Raw genomic sequence first — 26877 nt, forward strand, 5'->3', positions numbered from 1 at the left:
ACAGCAGGCTGAGGGGTGTTCTGTCTCTAACAGCAGGCTGAGGGGTGTTCTGTCTCCAGCAGGCTGAGGGGTGTTCTGTCTCCAGCAGGCTGAGGGGTGTTCTGTCTGTCTAACAACAGGCTGAGGGGTGTTCTGTCTCTAACAACAGGCTGAGGGGTGTTCTGTCTCTAACAACAGGCTGAGGGGTGTTCTGTCTCTAACAACAGGCTGAGGGGTGTTCTGTCTGTCTAACAACAGGCTGAGGGGTGTTCTGTCTGTCTAACAACAGGCTGAGGGGTGTTCTGTCTCTAACAGCAGGCTGAGGGGTGTTCTGTCTGTCTAACAGCAGGCTGAGGGGTGTTCTGTCTCTAACAGCAGGCTGAGGGGTGTTCTGTCTCTAACAGCAGGCTGAGGGGTGTTCTGTCTCTAACAGCAGGCTGAGGGGTGTTCTGTCTGTCTCTAACAGCAGGCTGAGGGGTGTTCTGTCTGTCTCTAACAACAGGCTGAGGGGTGTTCTGTCTGTCTCTAACAACAGGCTGAGGGGTGTTCTGTCTGTCTCTAACAACAGGCTGAGGGGTGTTCTGTCTCTAACAACAGGCTGAGGGGTGTTCTGTCTAACAGCAGGCTGAGGGGTGTTCTGTCTCTAACAACAGGCTGAGGGGTGTTCTGTCTCTAACAACAGGCTGAGGGGTGTTCTGTCTCTAACAACAGGCTGAGGGGTGTTCTGTCTCTAACAACAGGCTGAGGGGTGTTCTGTCTCTAACAGCAGGCTGAGGGGTGTTCTGTCTCTAACAGCAGGCTGAGGGGTGTTCTGTCTCCAGCAGGCTGAGGGGTGTTCTGTCTCCAGCAGGCTGAGGGGTGTTCTGTCTGTCTAACAGCAGGCTGAGGGGTGTTCTGTCTGTCTAACAACAGGCTGAGGGGTGTTCTGTCTCTAACAACAGGCTGAGGGGTGTTCTGTCTCTAACAACAGGCTGAGGGGTGTTCTGTCTCTAACAACAGGCTGAGGGGTGTTCTGTCTCTAACAACAGGCTGAGGGGTGTTCTGTCTGTCTAACAACAGGCTGAGGGGTGTTCTGTCTGTCTAACAACAGGCTGAGGGGTGTTCTGTCTCTAACAGCAGGCTGAGGGGTGTTCTGTCTGTCTAACAGCAGGCTGAGGGGTGTTCTGTCTGTCTAACAGCAGGCTGAGGGGTGTTCTGTCTCTAACAGCAGGCTGAGGGGTGTTCTGTCTCTAACAGCAGGCTGAGGGGTGTTCTGTCTCTAACAACAGGCTGAGGGGTGTTCTGTCTCTAACAACAGGCTGAGGGGTGTTCTGTCTCTAACAACAGGCTGAGGGGTGTTCTGTCTCTAACAACAGGCTGAGGGGTGTTCTGTCTGTCTAACAACAGGCTGAGGGGTGTTCTGTCTGTCTAACAACAGGCTGAGGGGTGTTCTGTCTCTAACAGCAGGCTGAGGGGTGTTCTGTCTGTCTAACAGCAGGCTGAGGGGTGTTCTGTCTGTCTAACAGCAGGCTGAGGGGTGTTCTGTCTCTAACAGCAGGCTGAGGGGTGTTCTGTCTCTAACAGCAGGCTGAGGGGTGTTCTGTCTCTAACAGCAGGCTGAGGGGTGTTCTGTCTCTAACAGCAGGCTGAGGGGTGTTCTGTCTGTCTCTAACAGCAGGCTGAGGGGTGTTCTGTCTGTCTCTAACAACAGGCTGAGGGGTGTTCTGTCTGTCTCTAACAACAGGCTGAGGGGTGTTCTGTCTGTCTCTAACAACAGGCTGAGGGGTGTTCTGTCTCTAACAACAGGCTGAGGGGTGTTCTGTCTAACAGCAGGCTGAGGGGTGTTCTGTCTCTAACAGCAGGCTGAGGGGTGTTCTGTCTCTAACAGCAGGCTAAGGGGTGTTCTGTATGTCTAACAACAGGCTGAGGGGTGTTCTGTCTGTCTAACAACAGGCTGAGGGGTGTTCTGTCTCTAACAACAGGCTGAGGGGTGTTCTGTCTCTAACAACAGGCTGAGGGGTGTTCTGTCTCTAACAACAGGCTGAGGGGTGTTCTGTCTGTCTAACAACAGGCTGAGGGGTGTTCTGTCTGTCTAACAACAGGCTGAGGGGTGTTCTGTCTCTAACAGCAGGCTGAGGGGTGTTCTGTCTGTCTAACAGCAGGCTGAGGGGTGTTCTGTCTGTCTAACAGCAGGCTGAGGGGTGTTCTGTCTCTAACAGCAGGCTGAGGGGTGTTCTGTCTCTAACAGCAGGCTGAGGGGTGTTCTGTCTCTAACAGCAGGCTGAGGGGTGTTCTGTCTCTAACAGCAGGCTGAGGGGTGTTCTGTCTCTAACAGCAGGCTGAGGGGTGTTCTGTCTGTCTCTAACAGCAGGCTGAGGGGTGTTCTGTCTGTCTCTAACAACAGGCTGAGGGGTGTTCTGTCTGTCTCTAACAACAGGCTGAGGGGTGTTCTGTCTGTCTCTAACAACAGGCTGAGGGGTGTTCTGTCTAACAGCAGGCTGAGGGGTGTTCTGTCTCTAACAGCAGGCTGAGGGGTGTTCTGTCTCTAACAGCAGGCTAAGGGGTGTTCTGTATGTCTAACAACAGGCTGAGGGGTGTTCTGTCTGTCTAACAACAGGCTGAGGGGTGTTCTGTCTCTAACAACAGGCTGAGGGGTGTTCTGTCTCTAACAGCAGGCTGAGGGGTGTTCTGTCTCTAACAACAGGCTGAGGGGTGTTCTGTCTGTCTCTAACAGCAGGCTGAGGGGTGTTCTGTCTGTCTCTAACAGCAGGCTGAGGGGTGTTCTGTCTCTAACAACAGGCTGAGGGGTGATCTGTCTCTAACAACAGGCTGAGGGGTGTTCTGTCTCTAACAACAGGCTGAGGGGTGTTCTGTCTCTAACAGCAGGCTGAGGGGTGTTCTGTCTCTAACAACAGGCTGAGGGGTGTTCTGTCTCTAACAGCAGGCTGAGGGGTGTTCTGTCTCCAGCAGGCTGAGGGGTGTTCTGTCTGTCTAACAGCAGGCTGAGGGGTGTTCTGTCTGTCTAACAGCAGGCTGAGGGGTGTTCTGTCTCTAACAACAGGCTGAGGGGTGTTCTGTCTCTAACAACAGGCTGAGGGGTGTTCTGTCTGTCTAACAACAGGCTGAGGGGTGTTCTGTCTCTAACAACAGGCTGAGGGGTGTTCTGTCTCTAACAACAGGCTGAGGGGTGTTCTGTCTGTCTCTAACAGCAGGCTGAGGGGTGTTCTGTCTGTCTCTAACAGCAGGCTGAGGGGTGTTCTGTCTGTCTCTAACAGCAGGCTGAGGGGTGTTCTGTCTCTAACAACAGGCTGAGGGGTGTTCTGTCTCTAACAACAGGCTGAGGGGTGTTCTGTCTCTAACAGCAGGCTGAGGGGTGTTCTGTCTCTAACAACAGGCTGAGGGGTGTTCTGTCTCTAACAGCAGGCTGAGGGGTGTTCTGTCTCCAGCAGGCTGAGGGGTGTTCTGTCTGTCTAACAGCAGGCTGAGGGGTGTTCTGTCTGTCTAACAGCAGGCTGAGGGGTGTTCTGTCTCTAACAACAGGCTGAGGGGTGTTCTGTCTCTAACAACAGGCTGAGGGGTGTTCTGTCTGTCTAACAACAGGCTGAGGGGTGTTCTGTCTCTAACAGCAGGCTGAGGGGTGTTCTGTCTGTCTAACAGCAGGCTGAGGGGTGTTCTGTCGCTAACAGCAGGCTGAGGGGTGTTCTGTCTGTCTAACAGCAGGCTGAGGGGTGTTCTGTCTGTCTAACAGCAGGTTGAGGGGTGTTCTGTCTCTAACAACAGGCTGAGGGGTGTTCTGTCTGTCTAACAGCAGGCTGAGGGGTGTTCTGTCTCTCTAACAACAGGCTGAGGGGTGTTCTGTCTGTCTAACAACAGGCTGAGGGGTGTTCTGTCTGTCTCTAACAACAGGCTGAGGGGTGTTCTGTCTGTCTAACAGCAGGCTGAGGGGTGTTCTGTCTAACAACAGGCTGAGGGGTGTTCTGTCTAACAGCAGGCTGAGGGGTGTTCTGTCTATTGCAAACAGCAGACAGCTGGACTGGAGTCAGCCGATCAATACGACATGCAAACAGGGAGAACGGTCAATGTATTTACACTGCAGGCTGACACAAGAGAGAGGGGGAGAGGGGAGGGAGGGGGAGGGAGGGAGAGGGAGGGGGAGAGAGGAGAGGGAGGTAGGGTGGGAGGGAGGGAGCGAGGGAGGGAGCGAGCGAGGGAGGGAGGGAGGGGGTAGGGAGATGCGTTGTAGACAGGATGAGAAAACAAACCTACCCCTAGCTTCATGGAGCCTCAGTGAGAGAGAGAGGGATTGACCCTGTAGAGAGCAGAGTGGGGGAGGGAGGGGGGGGGAAGAGAGGTTGACCTGTAGAGAGCAGAGTGGGGGGGGGGAGAGGTTGACCTGTAGAGAGCAGAGTGGGGGAGGGGGGGGGGGAGAGAGAGAGGTTGACCTGTAGAGAGCAGAGTGGGGGAGGGGGGGGGGAGAGAGAGAGGTTGACCTGTAGAGAGCAGAGTGGGGGAGGGGGGGGGGGGAGAGAGGTTGACCTGTAGAGAGCAGAAAATAGGAAGCAGAATTGACTCAGTGTCTAGTTAATTTCATCACACTGTGACAGGTGCTGCTACAGTAGCTTGCTAGGTCAGTTTCACCGTGTCACAGAGATGGCCTGTCTCGTCAGGGCCAGAGAGAGGAAGTCTGCTGATTTACACTGGCCCGGATAGATCACCAGATCAAACCTGCAGCACATGAATCATGGCAGAATAGGAGCAACACGCTAACTGGCAGTAGAGATGCGTGTTCCTGTATGCGTGTACATGCAACACTGCTTCTGTTGGATGAGGGCCTCAGCAGGTGATCTAAGTATTTTAAATAATCTGTCCATGTAATATCATAATATCACTGCCAAGAATGACTGATATTCAAATCAATATCAAAATCAAACTTTATTTGTCACATGCGCCGAATACTCTTTCTCGTCACCTTTCTCTCTCCTCTTTCCCTCTCTCTCTCTCTCTCTCTCTCTCTCTCTCTCTCTCTCTCCTTCTCCTCTCTCTCTCTCTCTCTCTCCCTCCCCCCCTCTCTTCTCTCTCTCTCTCTCTCCTCTCTCTCTCTCTCTCTCTTCCTCTTTCTCTTTCCCTCTCTCTCCTCTTTCTTCCCCCTCTCTCCTCTTCCCCCTCTCTCCTCTTCCCCCTCTCTCCTCTCCCCCCCTCTCTCCTCTTTCCCTCTTTCTTCCCCCTCTCATCTTCCCCTCTTTCTTCCCCCTCTCTCCTCTTCCCCCTCTCTCCTCTTCCCCTCTCATCTTCCCCTCTTTCTTCCCTTTTCTCTCTTCTTTCCCTCTCTTGCTCTCTCTTTCTGAAACACGCAGCACACATCTCCACGGCAACAGTGTCTGAATGAAGGAGAACAGAATGGAGTGTGACTCTTCAGTGAAGTCAGAATTCTATTGATTCTCTAGTCTAGCCTTCTCTCTCTTGAGTCAGACAGCAGAAAGGATGGTGATATGCACTGGATTGATCTGTTTACACACACACACACACACACACACACACACACACACACACACACACACACACACACACACACACACACACACACACACACACACCAGCCGTAGTCTGTTATTTGCTCTATTTTAGGTGGCCAGCTCCATGTGTCTGGTGGCATTGACCTCACAGCCCAGGAAGTTAAATAGACGTTGCTATGGTTACCCTGAATGTAGAAAACATTCTCCTGTCCCGTGACTCTGTGCCCAGTAACAGAAGGTTAACCCCTACCCCCCCGCGCACACACACACACACACACACACACACACACACACAGACACACACACACACACAAAAACTCTCTCTCTCTCTCACAAAGGCACTTATAGAGAGGCGCTTGAGCTGCTGGTCCAAAAGGAAGAAAACCCGGTCTCTCTACATTATGTCTTACAGTAACTCCCGTCATCTAATGTCATTCCCATGACCATCTAATGTCATGTCATTACCATGACCATCTAATGTCATGTCATTCCCATGACCATCTAATGTCATGTCATTACCATGACCATCTAATGTCATGTCATTCCCATGACCACCTAATGTCATGTCATTACCATGACCATCTAATGTCATGTCATTACCATGACCATCTAATGTCATGTCATAACATCTAATGTCATGTCATTCCCATGACCATCTAATGTCATGTCATTACCATGACCATCTAATGTCATGTCATAACATCTAATGTCATGTCATTCCCATGACCATCTAATGTCATGTCATTCCCATGACCATCTAATGTCATGTCATTCCCATGACCATCTAATGTCATGTCATGTCATTCCCATGACCATCTAATGTCATGTCATAACATCTAATGTCATGTCATTCCCATAGCCATCTAATGTCATGGCATTCCCATAACCATCTAATGTCATGTCATTCCCATGACCATCTAATGTCATGTCATAACCATCTAATGTCATGTCATTCCCATAACCATCTAATGTCATGTCATAACCATCTAATGTCATGTCATTCCCATTACCATCTAATGTCATGTCATAACCATCTAATGTCAAGTCATTCCCATAACCACCTAATGTCATGGCATTCCCATGACCATCTATTGTCATGTCATGACACTGGATACCTGACCCCATCTCTCTGTTACGTGAAGAGGGGTCATCCCCATACTCTGGTACCAAGCTCTGTGCTCTCTTAGCAGGGCATGGTCAGTACACAGTCAGCCTTTTCTCTCCCAACCTGGTCTCAGAGCAGAGTAGTAGTATGAAATGTTACGTTTTAATTTGTGGATGTCCATCACCCATTTCGTATGATATGTTACGATTTACAATTGGTATTATATGTTATGAATTTCAATTTCGTACAATATGTTACGAAATTTGAAAAATGTACGCTAGCTGGCTAATGTTAGCTAGGCTGGGGATTACAGTTATGGTTAATAGGAGTTAAACTGAAAAGTTGCATATCGCGGGAGCTGTTCGATTCTAATGCAGTACGCCACAGGATGTTTTTGTGCTGGTCAAGGGCAGTCAGGTCTGGATTGAACCACGGGCTATATCTGTTCCTGGTTCTATATTTTTTGAATGGGGTATGCTTATTTAAGATTGTGAGGAAAGCACTTTTAAAGAATAACCATGCATCCTCTACTGGCGGGAATAGGTCAATATCCTTCAGGATACCTGTGCCAGGTCGATTGGAAAGGCCTGCTCGCTGAAGTGTTTTAGGGAGCGTTTGACAGTGATGAGGGGTGGTCGTTTGACCGCAGACCCATTACGGACGCAGGCAATAAGGCAGTGATCGCTGAGATCCTGGTTGAAGACAGCAGAGGTGTATTTGGAGGGCAGGTTGGTTAGGATGATATCTATGAGGGTGCCCGTGTTTACGGATTTGGGGTTGTACCTGGTAGGTTCATTGATAATTTGTGTGAGATTGAGGGCATCAAGCTTAGATTGTAGGATGGCTGGGGTGTTAAGCAGGTCCCAGTTTAGGTCACCTAGCTGCACGAGCTCTGAAGATAGGTGGGGGACAATCAATTCACATATGGTGTCCAGGGCACATCGGGGTGCAGAAGGTGGTCTGTAGCAAGCGGCAATAGTGAGAGACTTGTTTCTGGAAAGGTGGATTTTTAAAAGTAGAAGCTCGAATTGTTTGGGTACAGACCTGGATAGTAAGACAGAACTTTGCAGGCTATCTCTGCAGTAGATTGCCCCCTTTGGCAGTTCTATCTTGTCGGAAAATGTTATAGTTAGGGATGGAAATTTCAGGGTTTTTGGTGGCCTTCCTAAGCCAGGATTCAGACACGACTAGGACATCCGGGTTGGCAGAGTGTGCTAAAGCAGTGAATAAAACTTAGGGAGGAGGCTTCTAATGTTAACATGCATGAAACCAAGGCTTTTATGTTTACAGAAGTCAACAAATGAGAGCCCCTGGGAAATGGGAGTGGAGCTAGGCACTGCAGCGCCTGGGTTAACCTCCACATCACCAGAGGAACAGAGGAGGAGTAGGATAAGGGTACGGCTAAAGGCTATAAGAACTGGTCGTCTAGTGTTTTCGGAACAGAGAGTAAAAGGAGCAGTTTTCTGAGCGCGGTAGAATAGATTCAATGCATAATGTACAGACAAAGGTATGGTAGGATGTGAGTACAGTGAAGGTAAACCTAGGCATTGAGTGACGATGAGAGAGGTATTGTATCTAGAGCCATCAGTTAAACCAGGTGAGGTTACCGCATGTGTGGGAGGTGGGACAAGAGGGTTAGCTGAGGCATATTGAGCAGGGCTGGAGGCTCAACAGTGAAATAAGACAATAATCACTAACCAAAACAGCAATGGACCAGGCATATTGACATTAGGGAGAGGCATGTGTAGCCGAGTGATCAAGGAGTGGCTGATGGACCTCTTCAACTAGCCGGGAGATGGGCTTAGCATAGACTAGCTCCAGGCTAATTGGTGCTTGCTTTGGGACAGAGACGTTAGCCAGGAGAAGCCAATCGGATAGCAGCTAGCTAGCTGCGATGATCCAGGTGAAGAGGTTCAAAGCTTGCGGTAGGAATCCGGGGATATGGAGAAAAACAAGTCCGATAAGCTCTGGGTTGTATTGCATTGTGCAGACTGGCAGGAGTTGTCCGGGCTAAAGGTTAGCTGATGACTGCTAGCAGTGGCTAGCTGACTACTAGCTAAAACATATTAAGTATACTGAACAAAAATATCAGCGCCACATGTAACAATTTCAAAGTTTTTACTGAGTTACAGTTCATATAAGGAAATAAGTCAATTTAAATAAATTGATTAGGCCCTAATTTATGGATTTCACATGACTGGGCAGGGGTGCAGCCATGGGTGGGCCTTGGGAGGGCATAGAACCACCAACATGGCAGCCAGGCCCAGCCAATCAGAATGAGTTTTTCCCCATAAAAGGGCTTTATTTCAGACAGAAATACTCCTCAGCTTTTTGTTGTTATGGAAATTTTGGGGATTTTTTATTTCAGATCATGAAACATGGGACCAACACTTTACATGTTGCGTTTATACTTTTGTTCATTGTATATTTGTTCTTTGTCACTTATTCTAAGTATTTAATACTTAGTATTTCATATTTTTTGTGGTCCACTTAAAGGATTGCTGCAGATCGTGAATTATTTATTTTCCTTTTCCTATTGCCATTATTTCAGTTTTTTTCCCGCATACATTTTATATCCTGAGATTTGGGACCAACACTTTACATGTTGTGTTGCTCATTTTGTTCTGTGTAGTTAAAAAGTTGTTAATTTGCTAAAATGCTAAAGTTATCCGTGATGAGATTCGAAGTCGCAACCAACCCACCCCACATCGTTTTTTGGACTGTCTTATGTAGCAATACCAAATGTATCATATCATACTTATTTGAGTGTCCCGAACTTACAATTACTATGTTACGTCTTGTCTATGAGACCGGGCTGTCTCTCCAAGTTCTGTGGAGCTGTCTATGAGACCGGGCTGTCTCTCCAGGTTCTGTGGAGCCGTCTATGAGACCGGGCTGTCTCTCCAGGTTCTGTGGAGCCGTTTATGAGACCGGGCTGTCTCCCCAGGTTCTGTGGAGCCGTCTATGAGACCGGGCTGTCTCCCCAGGTTCTGTGGAGCCGTCTATGAGACCGGGCTGTCTCTCCAGGTTCTGTGGAGCCGTCTATGAGACCGGGCTGTCTCTCCAGGTTCTGTGGAGCCGTCTATGAGACCGGGCTGTCTCTCCAGGTTCTGTGGAGCCGTCTATGAGACCGGGCTGTCTCTCCAGGTTCTGTGGAGCCGTCTATGAGACCGGGCTGTCTCTCCAGGATCTGTGGAGCCGTCTATGAGACCGGGCTGTCTCTCCAGGATCTGTGGAGCCGTCTATGAGACCGGGCTGTCTCTCCAGGATCTGTGGAGCCGTCTATGAGACCGGGCTGTCTCTCCAGGTTCTGTGGAGCCGTCTATGAGACCGGGCTGTCTCTCCAGGTTCTGTGGAGCCGTCTATGAGACCGGGCTGTCTCTCCAGGTTCTGTGGAGCCGTCTATGAGACCGGGCTGTCTCTCCAGGTTCTGTGGAGCCGTCTATGAGACCGGGCTGTCTCTCCAGGATCTGTGGAGCCGTCTATGAGACCGGGCTGTCTCTCCAGGTTCTGTGGAGCCGTCTATGAGACCGGGCTGTCTCTCCAGGTTCTGTGGAGCCGTCTATGAGACCGGGCTGTCTCTCCAGGTTCTGTGGAGCCGTCTATGAGACCGGGCTGTCTCTCCAGGTTCTGTGGAGCCGTCTATGAGACCGGGCTGTCTCTCCAGGTTCTGTGGAGCCGTCTATGAGACCGGGCTGTCTCTCCAGGTTCTGTGGAGCCGTCTATGAGACCGGGCTGTCTCTCCAGGTTCTGTGGAGCCGTCTATGAGACCGGGCTGTCTCTCCAGGTTCTGTGGAGCCGTCTATGAGACCGGGCTGTCTCTCCAGGTTCTGTGGAGCCGTCTATGAGACCGGGCTGTCTCTCCAGGTTCTGTGGAACTATCAGAGAGAACAGCCTCAATCTGGATCGCACCCATTCATGTTAGATTTGGACAATGTCATGTTTATCTTTGAAAAGTGATAGCTCGTCAGTGTGTCAAAGTCTCGGGGGAGTGGAAGTAATCGTTATCTCTGCAACTTTAATTGATCTGTGATCAAAGTACGTCCATGCAGGGGTACTAGTGCTCTCCGGGACAGTTGTTCTTGTTCGTGGAGTCACGCTATAAACACTTTTGGGGAAAACTACAGAAAAGGTTGCAGGGATGAAGCAGGAAAAGAGTAAACACAAGGAGTTCCTGGAGAATATCAGTGTTCTGAAATGGATATGGAGCTTTGTCCTGTTAGGTCCGGCTTGTATTGGATTGATGATGTATCTTCTGTTGACCTCTCTGTGGCCGCTGCCAGTTCTCTACTTCATGTGGCAGTTGACGGACTGGAACACACCTGAAAGAGGGGGTAGGAGAAGTTCTTTTGTGAGAAACTGGAAAGTGTGGAAGCACGTTAGGGATTACTTCCCAATGAAGTTAGTGAAGACAGCGGAGTTGAACCCAAACAAGAACTACATCTTAGGGTGTCATCCTCATGGGGTGTTCAGTATCGGAGCCTTTGCCTCTTTTAGCACCGAGGCCTGTGGCTTTATGGACCTCTTCCCTGGGGTGCGCTCCTGCCTCTGCATCCTGGGTGGTCTCTTCAAGATCCCCCTCTACAGGGAATATGCCATGGCCACAGGTTGTTGTCCAGTCAGCAAGCCCAGTCTTGCGCACCTTCTGTCTAAAAGTGGACAAGGCAATGCGGTGGTGATTGTGATAGGGGGCGCTGCTGAGTCACTGTTGAGCCTGCCTGGGGTCAACACTGTGGTTATGAAACAGAGGAAAGGCTTCGTCCGGGTGGCCCTGGAGTTTGGGGCTGACCTGGTGCCCGTCTACTCGTATGGGGAGAACGATATGTTCCGCCAGGTGATCTTCTCAGAGGGGAGTGTGGGTTGGAGGTTACAGCAACTCTTTAAGAAAATCATGAGCTTTTCCCCATGTCTGTTTGTGGGTGAACGCTGGTTTTGGATGCCTTACCACTGCCCGGTCACCACTGTAGTGGGTAGTCCTATCCCAGTGCCGAAGAGGCCTTTTCCCACTCAGGAGGAGGTGGACCACTATCATGGCCTATACATGGAATCCCTGGCCAAGCTCTTCAATGAACACAAGGCCAGCTGTGGACTCTCAGACAGCCACGAGCTTCGCATCGTGTAGACCAATCATTCGGGTCGGCAGCGTAGCCTAGTGGTTAGAGCGTTGGGACTAGTAACTGAAAGGTTGCAAGTTTGAATCCCCGAGCTGACAAGGTAAAAATATGTCGTTCTGCCCCTGAACAAGGCAGTTAACCCACTGTTCCTAGGCCGTCATTGAAAATAAGAATTTGTTCTTATTAACTGACTTGGCTAGTTAAATAAAGGTAAAATGAAAATGTAAGACTGCTTCCACGAGGACAATGTAAATGATACTGTAGCCTACTGATCTCCACAGTGAGACTACTTCAATCCACACATTCCAACTAGAGGATCTGATCCAAAGAGGTCACAATCATTGATCCCTGGATTACCCAAGCTGCCTGGCTAATAGCTTCTGACTGTATTTACTGTAAGAATCAACAAATCTCACGTAATTTGGTCAGATGCTGTTTACGTAGTCTGTCCTTGTGATATAACTTTTTTTTTAAAAGACTACAATGGAGCAGTGCATGTGCTTTATATGTAGCAATAATATAACTGTGAATCTGAATACCTCACTCTCCATTTCATAAAAAAAAACATGGATTGATTGAGTGATTTAGGATTTATAAAGAAAATACTCGGCGGACATGTTGAGTACAATCAGACTTTGTAGTTACCAGCAGCAATCTGAGTGAAGGTTACCAGGGAGGTTACCAGGGAGGTTACCAGGGAGGTTACCAGGGAGGTTACCAGGGAGAATATCAAGGAGGTTACCAGGGAGGTTACCAGGGAGGTTACCAGGGAGGTTACCAGGGAGATTACCAGGGAGGTTACCAGTCTTTCATGTATAATAACTCAAACCTTTCTGAATAAGTTGCGCACTAGAGTAATATATTGAAAGTATGACTTTCTATTTCAATAAATTTGACTTGTGATGAGGGTTAATTTTGACCAGTTTTATTTATTTATTTTAAGAAAGAGAACACACTCTGCCTCACCAACTACCATGACAGTACAACTGAGCCACACACACACACAGACACACACACCCTTTGCATTTTTTAATAATTTTCTGATCTCACCATTGTTCACTTACAGTTAGCAGCTCTAATTACTTTTGGGTGTCCTAGGTGTCCTAGATTTCCTCCATCTCAGTGTGTGTCTGAGACAATGTGTGTGTGTGTGTCTTAGATACCTTAGCCAAACAGTTTAAACCAGTTCCATGCATAGTAACATAATTACTCCAACCATTTGCACAACCCAGTAACACAACGCTGGAAATTCATCAAAACACCACCTCAGTAAAGGACAATTTCTTGTTTTTAGATCCATAATTGATTAGTGTCATTGAGATATTTCACAGTTAGCAGTAATTCTCGAAGTCCTTTATCCTATGACCGGAGCATGTATTTTACACTGGTCTTCTCTGAAAGAGTATATTCTTTCACATTGGGAACGTAGTTGATATGGGGTGTGTGTGTGTGTGTGTGTGTGTGTGTGCCAAGAAGATAAGTGAGGTGTGTGCGTGTGAGAGCCAGGAGTTGAGTCAAACATAATTAGGACTGGGCTGTGATGACAGAGACAGTCTAACCAGTTGAACTCTGACCTGCCTGCTGGTTGCACTGAGAGGGAAATGATTCTCAGGCAGAAACAGACTGCTGTCTGGGCTTGGGCGGTATCCAGATTGTCATACCTTTTATACCGACCTTGTGCCATACTGTGATATTCAATAATACCGGCACTGAGCACAAGGGGCGCTGTTTCCAAACCTCATTGTTAGCAATGCTAACAAGTACATTTAAAATCCCATAGAGAATGCTAACCAAATGCTAACGAGCGCATTGCATACATTTTGTACAGTTTCTGACCTAAACCATACAAGTAACTAAAAAATGCTAGCTAGATAGCTAACAAGCTACTAAATTAGCAGAACTGTTGAGCATTTAGCACATTTTAGACAGTTAACGTAATAGTTATAAGATATCTATCTGGTAAATATCTAGTAAATCAAATACTGTAAATCAAATCAAATAAATAATAATAATACTGTAATGAAACAGCAGGCAGGGAGCAGGTCTCGAACCCTCGACCTTCAAGCCCGAAGTCCGGCGCGCTATCGACTGTGCCACAAAAGCATGCTCGTCCGGCAGAGTCGATTTCCGCGCTTATAAACCCAGGGTCGTTACAATACATTTTAAAAAATACTGCACAGTTTCCTAAGGACTAGAAGCGAAGCTGCCATCTCTATCGGCGCCATCTTGTATTCTGTAATTAGATCACTTGGCGCATGCTGCACAACAGTGAGTGACTCACAAGGCTCCGGTTACTCATCGTTGTATGGTTGTAAACAAACACCATATGACACGTGACTGGGGACTACCATAAGTGTCATAATAATGTGACAGGTGAAATGAAGAAAGCAATGTTCTTTATCTCCTAACGTATTGCACAAGTTGACTGCAGGCACCTACTTAAAAAGTGGCTACAAATATTCAAATTAATAAAAAAACACTTCAAAGAAATTGTTTCAACGGTATTGACTGTATTAAAAAAAACATCCTGTGTATTTTTCCAAATACCCCGGTATACGGTATATACGGTATACGGCCAAGCATACTGCTGTCATCACATACTGTAGAACTTCAACTCTCTGTCATAGAGCCTACCTTATGCTGTCGTAAGCCTGACTTAACAGAATCCTCTGTTATAGAGCCTACTTTCGGCTGTCGTTAGCCTGACTTAACAGAACCCTCTGTTTATAGAGCCTACTTTCGGCTGTCGTAAGCCTGACTTAACAGAACGCACTATCATAGAACTGTCATAAGCCTGACTTAACAGAACCCTCTGTTATAGAGCCTACTTTAGGTTGCCATAAGCCTCTGTGTCAAGAAAGCCTACTTCATCTGGTAATAAGCTTTTTACATCAACAGAACCTCAAAGTATGCATTGCTGTAACATGTATTATTGAGCAGACCCTTATGAAATGCAACAACGAATATCAGTATATCACAAAATGATGAAACACTGTAGTAAGTCATTGTTAGGGGAGTGAGATTCAGTCGATAAGCTAGCGCCCTCTGGTGTTCATCCGGTATCTTCTTGACCTGCAGTTACTCCCCTTGTACACTCTCTCTCTCTCTCTCCCTCTCTGTGTGATTGTGTGGTTTGAGACAGGTGTGCTGGAGTCAAAGCAGATCCCTACCAGCTGCAACTCGTTCCATAATCAAGACCTCTACTACAAATACTCAGTCCTGCCACTTCCACTCTGCCAGATTGTAATCTCTGCTCATTACCGCTCTGTCTCTGGCTCCTGTCTCCTGTTCCACATCTCACCACCCAACTACCTTGCTCTGGATTTTACTCACCACCACTGTTTACCCTGTTCTACTCAGCCAACTCTAACCTCAGTCTCCACATCTGTTTTTTCTGCAACTCATCCGAGCTTCCCCGGATCTGCACTCCATATCTCTCTGTGTAACAATAAAACCGCAAGCTGTTTACCCCACAGGTGGGCAGAGTCGCGACGTTCTAGCTAATACCGGACTGGGTCTATCCCTGGAGGCAGTCAATAATATCTGTCGGGTGATTGGTTGAGCCTTCTTGGGTGCGTGACGTCGCACAACCCTTGCCAAAACACAAAACATGGCGGACAACTTCTCTCACCTCAGCTCTGAAACCAGTTACAGTGCCTTCAGAAATTATTCACACCCTTTGGCTTTTTCCTAATTTTGTTGTTACAGCCTGAATTTAAAATTGATTATATTTGTCACTGGCCTACACACAATACCCCATAATGTCAAAGTGGAATTGTTTATTTAAAACATTTTGTACAAATGAATAAATAATGAAAAGCTGAAATGTCTTGAGTCGATAAGTATTCGACCCTTTTGTTATGGGAAAACTTCCTAAGAGTGGTCTCTTTTCCATCAATGTCTTTGAATATTCAATGAGGGGTGGTGAATATTCGATGAGGGATGTTCAATATTCGATAAGTTTTGTCGTCAACCGCCTGAAATCTCTGGCAAAGATATTACAAATTAATCAACCTCATGAATATGCATAGACTGTCTCGAATTTCAACAGGGACAACTCTGATATAAAGTGTTTTTTAATCAAAGTGTCTGGAATGTCACTTGCATCACACTTATATCAGTACACTCCTAACAACCAAAGCATTTACCAAACTTCTATTAGGATCAAATAAGCATTACATAACAAAATAGAAATTCATGTTTATCTTGACTAAATTCAACGTACTCTCATTGCCCCCATACAAAAATTCCTCACTTGCGTAATAATTCATGATCTGCCTAACATGGAGAGATTTTTGGGTGGAGAAACCCCTCTCGCTTCGCCTCTTCCTCTCTGCTAACAGTTACAGGGGTTTGACTAGATGAGATACACATTACGTCAGAATTGAACAGAATTGACAATTTGTAGCAGGTTAGAGAGAACTTAAGCAGCATGTTAGGATAATTAACGTAGCAGGTTAGGATAATTAATGTAGCAGGTTATTATAATTAACGTAACAGGTTATTATAATTGACGTAGCAGGTTAGGATATTTAACGTAACAGGTTAGGATAATTAATGTAGCAGGTTAGGATAATTAACATAACAGGTTATTATAATTAACGTAACAGGTTAGGATAATTAATGTAACAGGTTATTATAATTAACGTAACAGGTTAGCAGAACTAACGTAACAGGTTAGGATAATTAATGTAACAGGTTAGGATAATTAACGTAACAGGTTAGGATAATTAACGTAACGGGTTAGGATAATTAATGTAACAGGTAAGGATATTTAACGTAACACAAACAGCCCAAAACGAATAAAACAAATAGAAACACAAGGCTTTATCGTTGTTATTTTACAGAAATGTTTGGTGATCGACTAGGAACGTCTTGGAGATCGACTAGGAATGCCTTGGAGATCGACTAGGAATGCCTTGGTGATCGACTAGGAATGCCTTGGAGATCGACTACGAATGCCTTGGAGATCGTCTAGGAATGCCTTGGTGATCTACTAGGAATGCCTTGGTGATCGACTAGGAATGCCTTGGAGATTGACTAGGAATGCCTTGGAGATTGACTAGGAATGCCTTGGTGATTGACTAGGAATGCCTTGGAGATGGACTAGGAATGCCTTGGAGATGGACTAGGAATGCCTTGGTGATCGACTAGGAATGCCTTGGTGATCGACTAGGAATGCCTTGGTGATCGACTAGGAATGCCTTGGAGATGTACTAGGAATGCCTTGGAGATGTACTAGGAATGCCTTGGAGATGTACTAGGAATGCCTTGGAGATTGACTAGGAATGCCTTGGTGATCGACTAGGAATGCCTTGGTGATCGACTAGGAATGCCTTGGAGATGGACTAGGAATGCCTTGGAGATGTACTAGGAATGCCTTGGAGATGTACTAGGAATGCCTTGGAGATTGACTAGGAATGCCTTGGAGATGGACTAGGAATGCCTTGGAGATGGACTAGGAATGCCTTGGAGATGGACTAGGAATGCCTTGGTGATCAACTAGGAATGCCTTGGTGATCGACTAGGAATGCCTTGGAGATGGACTAGGAATGCCTTGGAGATGGACTAGGAATGCCTTGGAGATTGACTAGGAATGCCTTGGAGATGGACTAGGAATGCCTTGGAGATGGACTAGGAATGCCTTGGTGATCGACTAGGAATGCCTTGGTGATCGACTAGGAATGCCTTGGTGTTCGACTAGGAATGCCTTGGTGATCGACTAGGAATGCCTTGGAGATCGTCTAGGAATGCCTTGGTGATCGACTAGGAATGCCTTGGTGATCGACTAGGAATGCCTTGGAGATGGACTAGGAATGCCTTGGAGATGGACTAGGAATGCCTTGGTGATCGACTAGGAATGCCTTGGTGATCGACTAGGAATGCCTTGGTGATCGACTAGGAATGCCTTGGAGATGTACTAGGAATGCCTTGGAGATGTACTAGGAATGCCTTGGAGATGGACTAGGAATGCCTTGGAGATTGACTAGGAATGCCTTGGTGATCGACTAGGAATGCCTTGGTGATCGACTAGGAATGCCTTGGAGATGTACTAGGAATGCCTTGGAGATGTACTAGGAATGCCTTGGAGATGGACTAGGAATGCCTTGGAGATCGACTAGGAATGCCTTGGAGATGGACTAGGAATGCCTTGGAGATGGACTAGGAATGCCTTGGTGATCGACTAGGAATGCCTTGGTGATCGACTAGGAATGCCTTGGAGATGGACTAGGAATGCCTTGGAGATGGACTAGGAATGCCTTGGAGATTGACTAGGAATGCCTTGGAGATGGACTAGGAATGCCTTGGAGATGGACTAGGAATGCCTTGGAGATGGACTAGGGATGCCTTGGAGATGGACTAGGAATGCCTTGGAGATGGACTAGGAATGCCTTGGTGATCGTCTAGGAATGCCTTGGAGATCGACCAGTCGATTGCAACCGACCGGTTGGTGACCACTAGTTTAGAGAACCATGTTAGTGTCCCAAATGGCACCCTATTCCCTATATAGTGCACTACTTTTAACCAGTTTGACCAGAGACTTGGTCTACATAGGGAATAGGGTGCCATTTGGGACACACATCATAAATGGATATTATGAACAGTTGAGATCCCCACAGTAGATCCCCCCCCCCCTTTAGCTCCGCTGGTCTCTACGACCCCTCCTACTTAAGTAACATAGTGGCCTGTGTGAGGGCAGGGAGGGACTGGTTTAATTACGAGAACCTCTCAGCGACCAGTGATCCAAGGAAGAGAGGGAGATAAAGGGTGCATCCCAAATAGTATTTCCTTTTTAAATGTACTACTTGTGCGCACTATATATGTAATAGGGAGCCGTTTAGGACGAAGCCACAGCAGTTTACTGTGTGTCTCTAACTGACCTGTACTACAGCTTATTGGCTGAATAAAGTGTTTCAAATCAAATCAAATTTTATTAGTCACATGCGCCGATTACAACTGGTGTAGACCTTACAGTGAAATGCTGAATACAGCAGCTGTAGACCTTACAGTGAAATGCTTACTTACAAGCCCCTAACCAACAATGCAGTTTATAAAATATGAATAAGAATAAGAAATAAAAGTAACAAGTAGTTAAAGAGCAGCAGTAAAATAACAATAGCCAGACTATATACAGGGGGTACAGGTTAGTAATGAGACTATATACAGGGGTACAGGTTAGTAATGAGACTATATACAGGGGTACAGGTTAGTAATGAGGCTATATACAGGGGATACAGGTTAGTAATGAGACTATATACAGGGGGTACAGGTTAGTAATGAGACTACATACAGGGGTACAGGTTAGTAATGAGGCTATATACAGGGGGTACAGGTTAGTAATGAGACTATATACAGGGGTACAGGTTAGTAATGAGGCTATATACAGGGGATACAGGTTAGTAATGAGGCTATATACAGGGGGTACAGGTTAGTAATGAGACTATATACAGGGGTACAGGTTAGTAATGAGACTATATACAGGGGGTACAGGTTAGTAATGAGACTATATACAGGGGTACAGGTTAGTAATGAGGCTATATACAGGGGGTACAGGTTAGTAATGAGACTATATACAGGGGTACAGGTTAGTAATGAGGCTATATACAGGGGATACAGGTTAGTAATGAGGCTATATACAGGGGGTACAGGTTAGTAATGAGACTATATACAGGGGTACAGGTTAGTAATGAGACTATATACAGGAGGTACAGGTTAGTAATGAGGTTATATACAGGGGTACAGGTTAGTAATGAGGCTATATACAGGGGGTACAGGTTAGTAATGAGACTATATACAGGGGTACAGGTTAGTAATGAGGCTATATACAGGGGATACAGGTTAGTAATGAGGCTATATACAGGGGATACAGGTTAGTAATGAGGCTATATACAGGGGGTACAGGTTAGTAATGAGACTATATACAGGGGTACAGGTTAGTAATGAGACTATATACAGGGGTACAGGTTAGTAATGAGGCTATATACAGGGGTACAGGTTAGTAATGAGACTATATACAGGGGGTACAGGTTAGTAATGAGGCTATATACAGGGGGTACAGGTTAGTAATGAGACTATATACAGGGGTACAGGTTAGTAATGAGACTATATACAGGGGTACAGGTTAGTAATGAGACTATATACAGGGGTACAGGTTAGTAATGAGGCTATATACAGGGGATACAGGTTAGTAATGAGACTATATACAGGGGGTACAGGTTAGTAATGAGACTATATACAGGGGTACAGGTTAGTAATGAGGCTATATACAGGGGGTACAGGTTAGTAATGAGACTATATACAGGGGTACAGGTTAGTAATGAGGCTATATACAGGGGATACAGGTTAGTAATGAGGCTATATACAGGGGGTACAGGTTAGTAATGAGACTATATACAGGGGTACAGGTTAGTAATGAGACTATATACAGGGGGTACAGGTTAGTAATGAGGCTATATACAGGGGTACAGGTTAGTAATGAGGCTATATACAGGGGGTACAGGTTAGTAATGAGACTATATACAGGGGTACAGGTTAGTAATGAGGCTATATACAGGGGATACAGGTTAGTAAAGAGGCTATATACAGGGGGTACAGGTTAGTAATGAGACTATATACAGGGGTACAGGTTAGTAATGAGACTATATACAGGGGTACAGGTTAGTAATGAGGCTATATACAGGGGTACAGGTTAGTAATGAGACTATATACAGGGGGTACAAGTTAGTAATGAGGCTATATACAGGGGGTACAGGTTAGTAATGAGACTATATACAGGGGTACAGGTTAGTAATGAGACTATATACAGGGGGTACAGGTTAGTAATGAGACTATATACAGGGGTACAGGTTAGTAATGAGACTATATACAGGGGTACAGGTTAGTAATGAGGCTATATACAGGGGTACAGGTTAGTAATGAGGCTATATACAGGGGTACAGGTTAGTAATGAGACTATATACAGGGGGTACAGGTTAGTAATGAGGCTATATACAGGGGTACAGGTTAGTAATGAGGCTATATACAGGGGTACAGGTTAGTAATGAGACTATATACAGGGGTACAGGTTAGTAATGAGGCTATATACAGGGGGTACAGGTTAGTAATGAGACTATATACAGGGGTACAGGTTAGTAATGAGGCTATATACAGGGGGTACAGGTTAGTAAAGAGACTATATACAGGGATACAGGTTAGTAATGAGGCTATATACAGGGGGTACAGGTTAGTAATGAGGCTATATACAGGGGGTACAGGTTAGTAATGAGACTATATACAGGGGTACAGGTTAGTAAAGAGACTATATACAGGGGGTACAGGTTAGTAAAGAGACTATATACAGGGGTACAGGTTAGTAATGAGACTATATACAGGGGTACAGGTTAGTAATGAGACTATATACAGGGGGTACAGGTTAGTAATGAGACTATATACAGGGGGTACAGGTTAGTAAAGAGACTATATACAGGGGGTACCAGTTAGTCGAGGTAGTTGAGGTAATATGTTCATGTAGGTAGAGTTATTAAAGTGACTATGCATAGATAATATACAGAGAGTAGCAGCAGGGTTTTTCTACCATACGTAGTTTATGTTGTCAAACAGTAACTATTTTCATATGAAAACATTTTATTTTATTAATAGGACTCAATTATTATCTCGGGGGGGGGGGGGGGGGGAAAGAAACCTCAGCTATTGTTATTCAATGAGCAATTTGTTTGTCTAAAATGGGGAAACGCTTCTATTTTCTCTCGCTGATCCATCATGAAAAGTTCATTTTCCTCAAGAGATTTCAAGATGCATTATGAGAACATTCTCCCACAGCTCCAAAGGCTAAGGTACTTGTCCCAAATGGTACCCTTTTCTCTACATAGTCCACTGGTGTTGAACAGGGACCCATAGAGATCTGGTCAAAAGTAGTGCGCTATATAGGGAACTGTGTGGCATTGTGTACACAGCCCTTGCGCTGCTGCAACACAAGAATGGCTTTGTCACCGTCAGACAATGTATGGTGTTGTTGAGGAAAATCTAACCACACAAAACTAGCTACATGATCTACAGCCCCCTATAATTACCCAGCACGCACCATTCTCCTCCACTAAATGAGGCCTTTGTTTTCTTGTGTCTCTGTTTGTTGACCTCTACACTTTGTCCTCACATGAACAGTCCCTTTAAAGTATATCTGACTGCCAATCTCCTCATCTCTGTGACTTGCTGTGTCACTGTTTGTATTCACTTGTTGTCCTGTTTTGTGAATAGAGGTGATGATGGGAGCCATTTTGTGCCTTGTGTTTCTTGCAGAGGTTCCCGCTGTGAGGCTGATGTAGGGAAACTGATGTTCCTGCTGTGAGGCTGACGTGGGGAAACTGGTGTTCCTGCGATGAGGTTAACGTGGGGAAACTGGTGTTCCCACTGTGAGGCTGATGTAGGGAAACTGGTGTTTCTGCGATGAGGTTAACGTGGGGAAACTGGTGTTCCTGCTGTAAGGTTAACGTGGGGAAACTGGTGTTCCTGCGATGAGGTTAACGTGGGGAAACTGGTGTTCCTGCGATGAGGTTAACGTGGGGAAACTGGTGTTCCTGCGGTGAGGTTAACGTGGGGAAACTGGTGTTCCTGCGGTGAGGTTAACGTGGGGAAACTGGTGTTCCTGCGATGAGGTTAACTTGGGGAAACTGGTATTCCTGCGATGAGGTTAACGTGGGGAAACTGGTGTTCCTGCGATGAGGTTAACGTGGGGAAACTGGCGTTCCTGCGATGAGGTTAACTTGGGGAAACTGGTGTTCCTGCGGTGAGGTTAACGTGGGGAAACTGGTGTTCCTGCAATGAGGTTAACGTGGGGAAACTGGTGTTCCTGCGATGAGGTTAACGTGGGGAAACTGGTGTTCCTGCTGTGAGGTTAACGTGGGGAAACTGGTGTTCCTGCTGTGAGGTTAACGTGGGGAAACTGGTGTACGCGTGGATCCACCGTCTTGGACCCTGATTTAGACTTGTAGAGCTGAAGCAACAGTTATGGCTCAGTGTCAGTCTCAGCAAAAATGCAATAGTTCATTTTAAATTAAATAAAAAGTTAACTTTTATTTAAACAATGGTTATAAACCTTCAATCATTTTAGAGACGTTTATGATGCCGTTAAACTTCTTGTTTAATGCAGGTTGTTTTTATTTCATATTGTGCCATATGCATTTAGTTTCTGTTACATTGTTGAAAATGTATTCTAACCTCAATGACAGACTGAGTATCATGTATTCAGTGTATTCTTCCTGGGTATTTCCTAAAGAACTGTTTGGTAATGTAAAGAATGTTCCTCCTATTGTTTTACACGTGATTATGTCCAATGGTATTCTGATTAGTATGGAAGGCAATTATAATGTACTGTGTGAATCATTGCCTACAACAGTATGACGAAACCATAGAATTAGGAATTAGAGTAAGCAAATCATTGAATAGGATCTCTATGGATTAAACTACCTGCAGCAATCCATCTCCCTCTCAGTCTGTATTATGGAGAGTCCAGCAAAACATCTCCTTCTCAATCTGTATTATGGAGAGTCCAGCAAACATTTCCTTCTCAATCTGTATTATGGAGTCCAGCAAACATTTCTAGTGGTTGTTGTTGTGGTTTAAGTGTTGAAGAACACTTAACATGTTTATCAAGCACATTTATATGGATTGATAATCCCGTCTCTTGGTGCTAAACTGACATATGGAATTGTTTTAAAATGGTTACACACTACATGACCAAAAGTATGTGGACACCTGCTCGTCGAACATCTCATTCCAAAATCATGGCCATTATTATTATGGAGTTGGTCCCCCCTTTGCTGCTATAACAGCCTCCTCTCTTCTGGGAAGGCTTTCCACTAGATGTTGGAACATTGCTTAGGGGACTTGCTTCCATTCAGCCTCGAGATGATTAGTGAGGTCAGGTACTGATGTTGGGTGATTAGGCCTGGCTCGCAGTCAGCTTTCAAATTCATCCCAAAGGGTGTTTGATGGGGTTGAGGTCAGGGCTCTGTGCAGGACAGTCAAGTTCTTCCACACCGATCTCAACAAACAATTTCTGTATGGACCTCGCTTTGTGCACGGGGGCATTGTCATGCTGAAACAGGAAAGGGCCTTCCCCAAACTGTTGCCACGAAGTTGGAAGCACAAATAGTCTAGAATGTAATTGTATGCCGCAGCGTTAAGATTTCCCTTCACTGGAACTAAGGTGCCTAAACCATGAAAAACAGCCCCAGACCATTATTCCTCATCCACCAAACTTTACAGTTGGCACTATGCATTGGGGCAGGTAGCGTGCTCCTGGCATTCGCCAAACCCAGATTTGTCCATTCGTCCGTCGGACTGGCAGATGGGAAAGCGTGATTCATCATTCCAGAGAACGCATTTCCACTGCTTTACACCAATCCAGCCGACGCTTGGCATTGTGCATGGTGATCTTAGACTTGTGTGAAGCTGTTTGGCCATGGAAACCCATTTCATGAACCTCACGACCAACGTTACTGACGTTACTTCCAGAGGTAGTTTGGAACTCGGTAGCAAGTGTTGCAAGGACAGACGATTTTTACGAGCTATGCTCTTCAGCACTCTGCGGTCCTGTTCTGTTAGCTTGTGTAGCCTACCACTTCCTGGCTGAGACATTGTTGCTCCTAGAAGTTTCCACTTCACAATAACAGCACTTACAGTTGACTGTGGCAGCTCTAGCAGGGCAGAAATTTGACGAACTGACTTGTTGGAAAGGTGGCATCCAATGACTGTGCCACGTTGAAAGTCACTGAGCTCTTCAATAAGACCATTCTATTGCCAATGTTTGTCAATGGCTGTGTGCTCGATTTTATACACCTGTTGGCAATGGGGAGGGTTAGCCTAGTGGTTAGAGCATTGAATCCCTGAGCTGACAAGGTACAAATCTGTCGTTCTGCCCCTGAACAAGGCAGTTAACCCACTGTTCCTAGGCCGTCAGTGAAAACAATAATTTGTTCTCAACTGACTTGCCTGGTTAAATAAAGGTTAAATAAAGGTTAAATAAAGGTAAAATAAAAGATGCGTGTGGCTGAAAAAGCGGAATCCACAAATTTTAAATGTGTCCTATGGATCATTTAACTATTTGATTTTGAATTTTAGGTCCCCTTTGGATAAAAAAAAAAATATTAACAAATTATTTGATTAAATATTGATTCATAATGGCAAGAAGGACTGAATAATACATTCATAATGGCAAGAAGGACAGTCAAAGAATACATGATTAGAAACACGGTTTTGTCTGTCCTAAATCTAGGAGACATTTAAAAAATATATATTAAACATATTTAATTAACGTCATTAAGAAAATTCTAGGTCATTTTTAGCTCGTTTTCCATAAAGACAAATAATTCCATTAATTAGCAAAAATGCAAAATAAACGGCTAATTTGAGTAGGCTACGGTCTGCGGCTAAACCGATACCACCCGTAGCCTCGAGCAATAAATAAACGTCAGTCTCACGGTTACGTCAGTGAGGCAGAACCTGGGCAGAACAGAAGGTGCTGTGGCATAATGGAGTTCACCTCCTTGGCAATGAGACGTCGATAGCAGCGCATTGTTTTTTCACACGGTGAATGGCTTTTTATTTTATGCAAGAAGTTTGCGCAGAATAGTAAAGTTTCTGATATCGTTATTTTTTTTTTTTAACACTGTCCCGAAGGATTTAACTTTTCAGAAGTGTATTTTTTGTCATTCATTTTTCCGATTTATGGATGGAATTTATTGACAACGGACAATAATCCTGCGTGCTTCTTTTATTCATGTGTGAGTATTGGAAACGTTGTTTTACATGTATTCGATGACGTAGTTAAGCTTATTCAACAGACAAAATACTGTTCAGTACTTCTTTATTGTACGGTGAAAGCATCATCATTTACCATTTAATGATTATTTCAACATATTTGACAACCAACATATGTAAACTCATTTTTAAGTGATAGTTTATATTCCACATTTAGGTTGATGGTAGAGAAAACAAACAACTGAATAGTACTGTTGACCATGTCTATTATAGACCGTGCATTCTACTTTCGTGCTCGTCCTCTGTTGAATCCCGCTACATATTTTTACATTTTAGTCATTTAGCAGACGCTCTTATCCAGAGCGATTTACAGTAGTGAATAATGCATACGTTTCATAATTTTTTTTTATCCGTACTGGTCCCCCGTGGGAATCGAACCCACAACCCTGGCGTTGCAAACACCATGGTCTACAAACTGAGCCACACGGGACCATATCAGTTCAAAGTTGATTAGATAATATACTGTAACGACCCTGGGTTTATAAGCGCAGAAATTGACTCTGCCGGACGAGCATGCTTTTGCGGCACAGTCGATAGCGCGCCGGACTTCGGGCTTGAAGGTCGAGGGTTCGAGACCTGCTCCCTGCTGTTTCATTACAATACTCTTCAAGAAAAATACAGTAGACCTACTTCATATTTGTTCATTTTAAGCAGACCACAAAAGCACTGGACATTTATTTGATGGTTTGGGATAATTCTCTGCATTTTCTTCACGTGAGTATTCATAGGCAAATCTATGATAAACCAATATACTGTAATTATTCAAAAAATTATCTTTCATAAGAAATGTAGTTATATACAGTATATAGCCATGTATGATACAAGTATAAGGATGGGCATGCATATTTTAGTTATTCCGTGCCGAGTGTCCCTGTGTCTGTCTGAACAGGTGTATTGTAGTGACATGTACCTGTGTCTATCTGAACAGGTGTATTCTAGTGACATGTACCTGTGTCTGTCTGAACAGGTGTATTCTACTGACATGTACCTGTGTCTGTCTGAACAGGTGTATTCTACTGACATGTACCTGTGTCTGTCTGAACAGGTGTATTCTACTGACATGTACCTGTGTCTGTCTGAACAGGTGTATTCTAGTGACATGTACCTGTGTCTATCTGAACAGGTGTATTGTAGTGACATGTACCTGTGTCTATCTGAACAGGTGTATTCTAGTGACATGTACCTGTGTCTATCTGAACAGGTGTATTCTAGTGACATGTACCTATGTCTATCTGAACAGGTGTATTCTAGTGACATGTACCTGTGTCTATCTGAACAGGTGTATTGTAGTGACATGTACCTGTGTCTATCTGAACAGGTGTACTTTGTGTGTACTTTACAGTGGCTGTGTGTTTACTGTTCAGGTGTG

The 26877-nt window shown here is 45.4% G+C and overlaps 1 protein-coding gene and 1 pseudogene across 4 annotated transcripts in view; both read left to right on the plus strand.

The window, feature by feature from the left end:
- The first annotated feature begins 10580 nt into the window (after window positions 1–10580).
- LOC115206672 (diacylglycerol O-acyltransferase 2 pseudogene) lies at window positions 10581–11727 on the plus strand (annotated as a pseudogene).
- A 40-nt stretch (window positions 11728–11767) lies between these two features.
- Window positions 11768–26877, plus strand: part of LOC115206671 (aldehyde dehydrogenase, dimeric NADP-preferring) — a 25763-nt gene continuing 10653 nt past the window's right edge. For 3 of the 4 annotated variants that reach the window (XR_003880835.1, XM_029773860.1, XM_029773857.1), the window contains exons 1-2: window positions 24682–25471; window positions 26873–26877. The exon at window positions 26873–26877 is cut by the window's right edge and continues 174 nt beyond it. The gene's annotated coding sequence lies outside the window, so the exon portion shown is untranslated. Of the gene's footprint in view, window positions 11791–21986; window positions 22071–24681; window positions 25472–26872 lie in introns of those variants that run through there. The other variant, XM_029773858.1, reaches the window with a different exon arrangement.

This window comes from Salmo trutta, chromosome 13 (genome assembly GCF_901001165.1).
Source record: "Salmo trutta chromosome 13, fSalTru1.1, whole genome shotgun sequence".
Lineage (NCBI taxonomy): Eukaryota > Metazoa > Chordata > Actinopteri > Salmoniformes > Salmonidae > Salmo > Salmo trutta.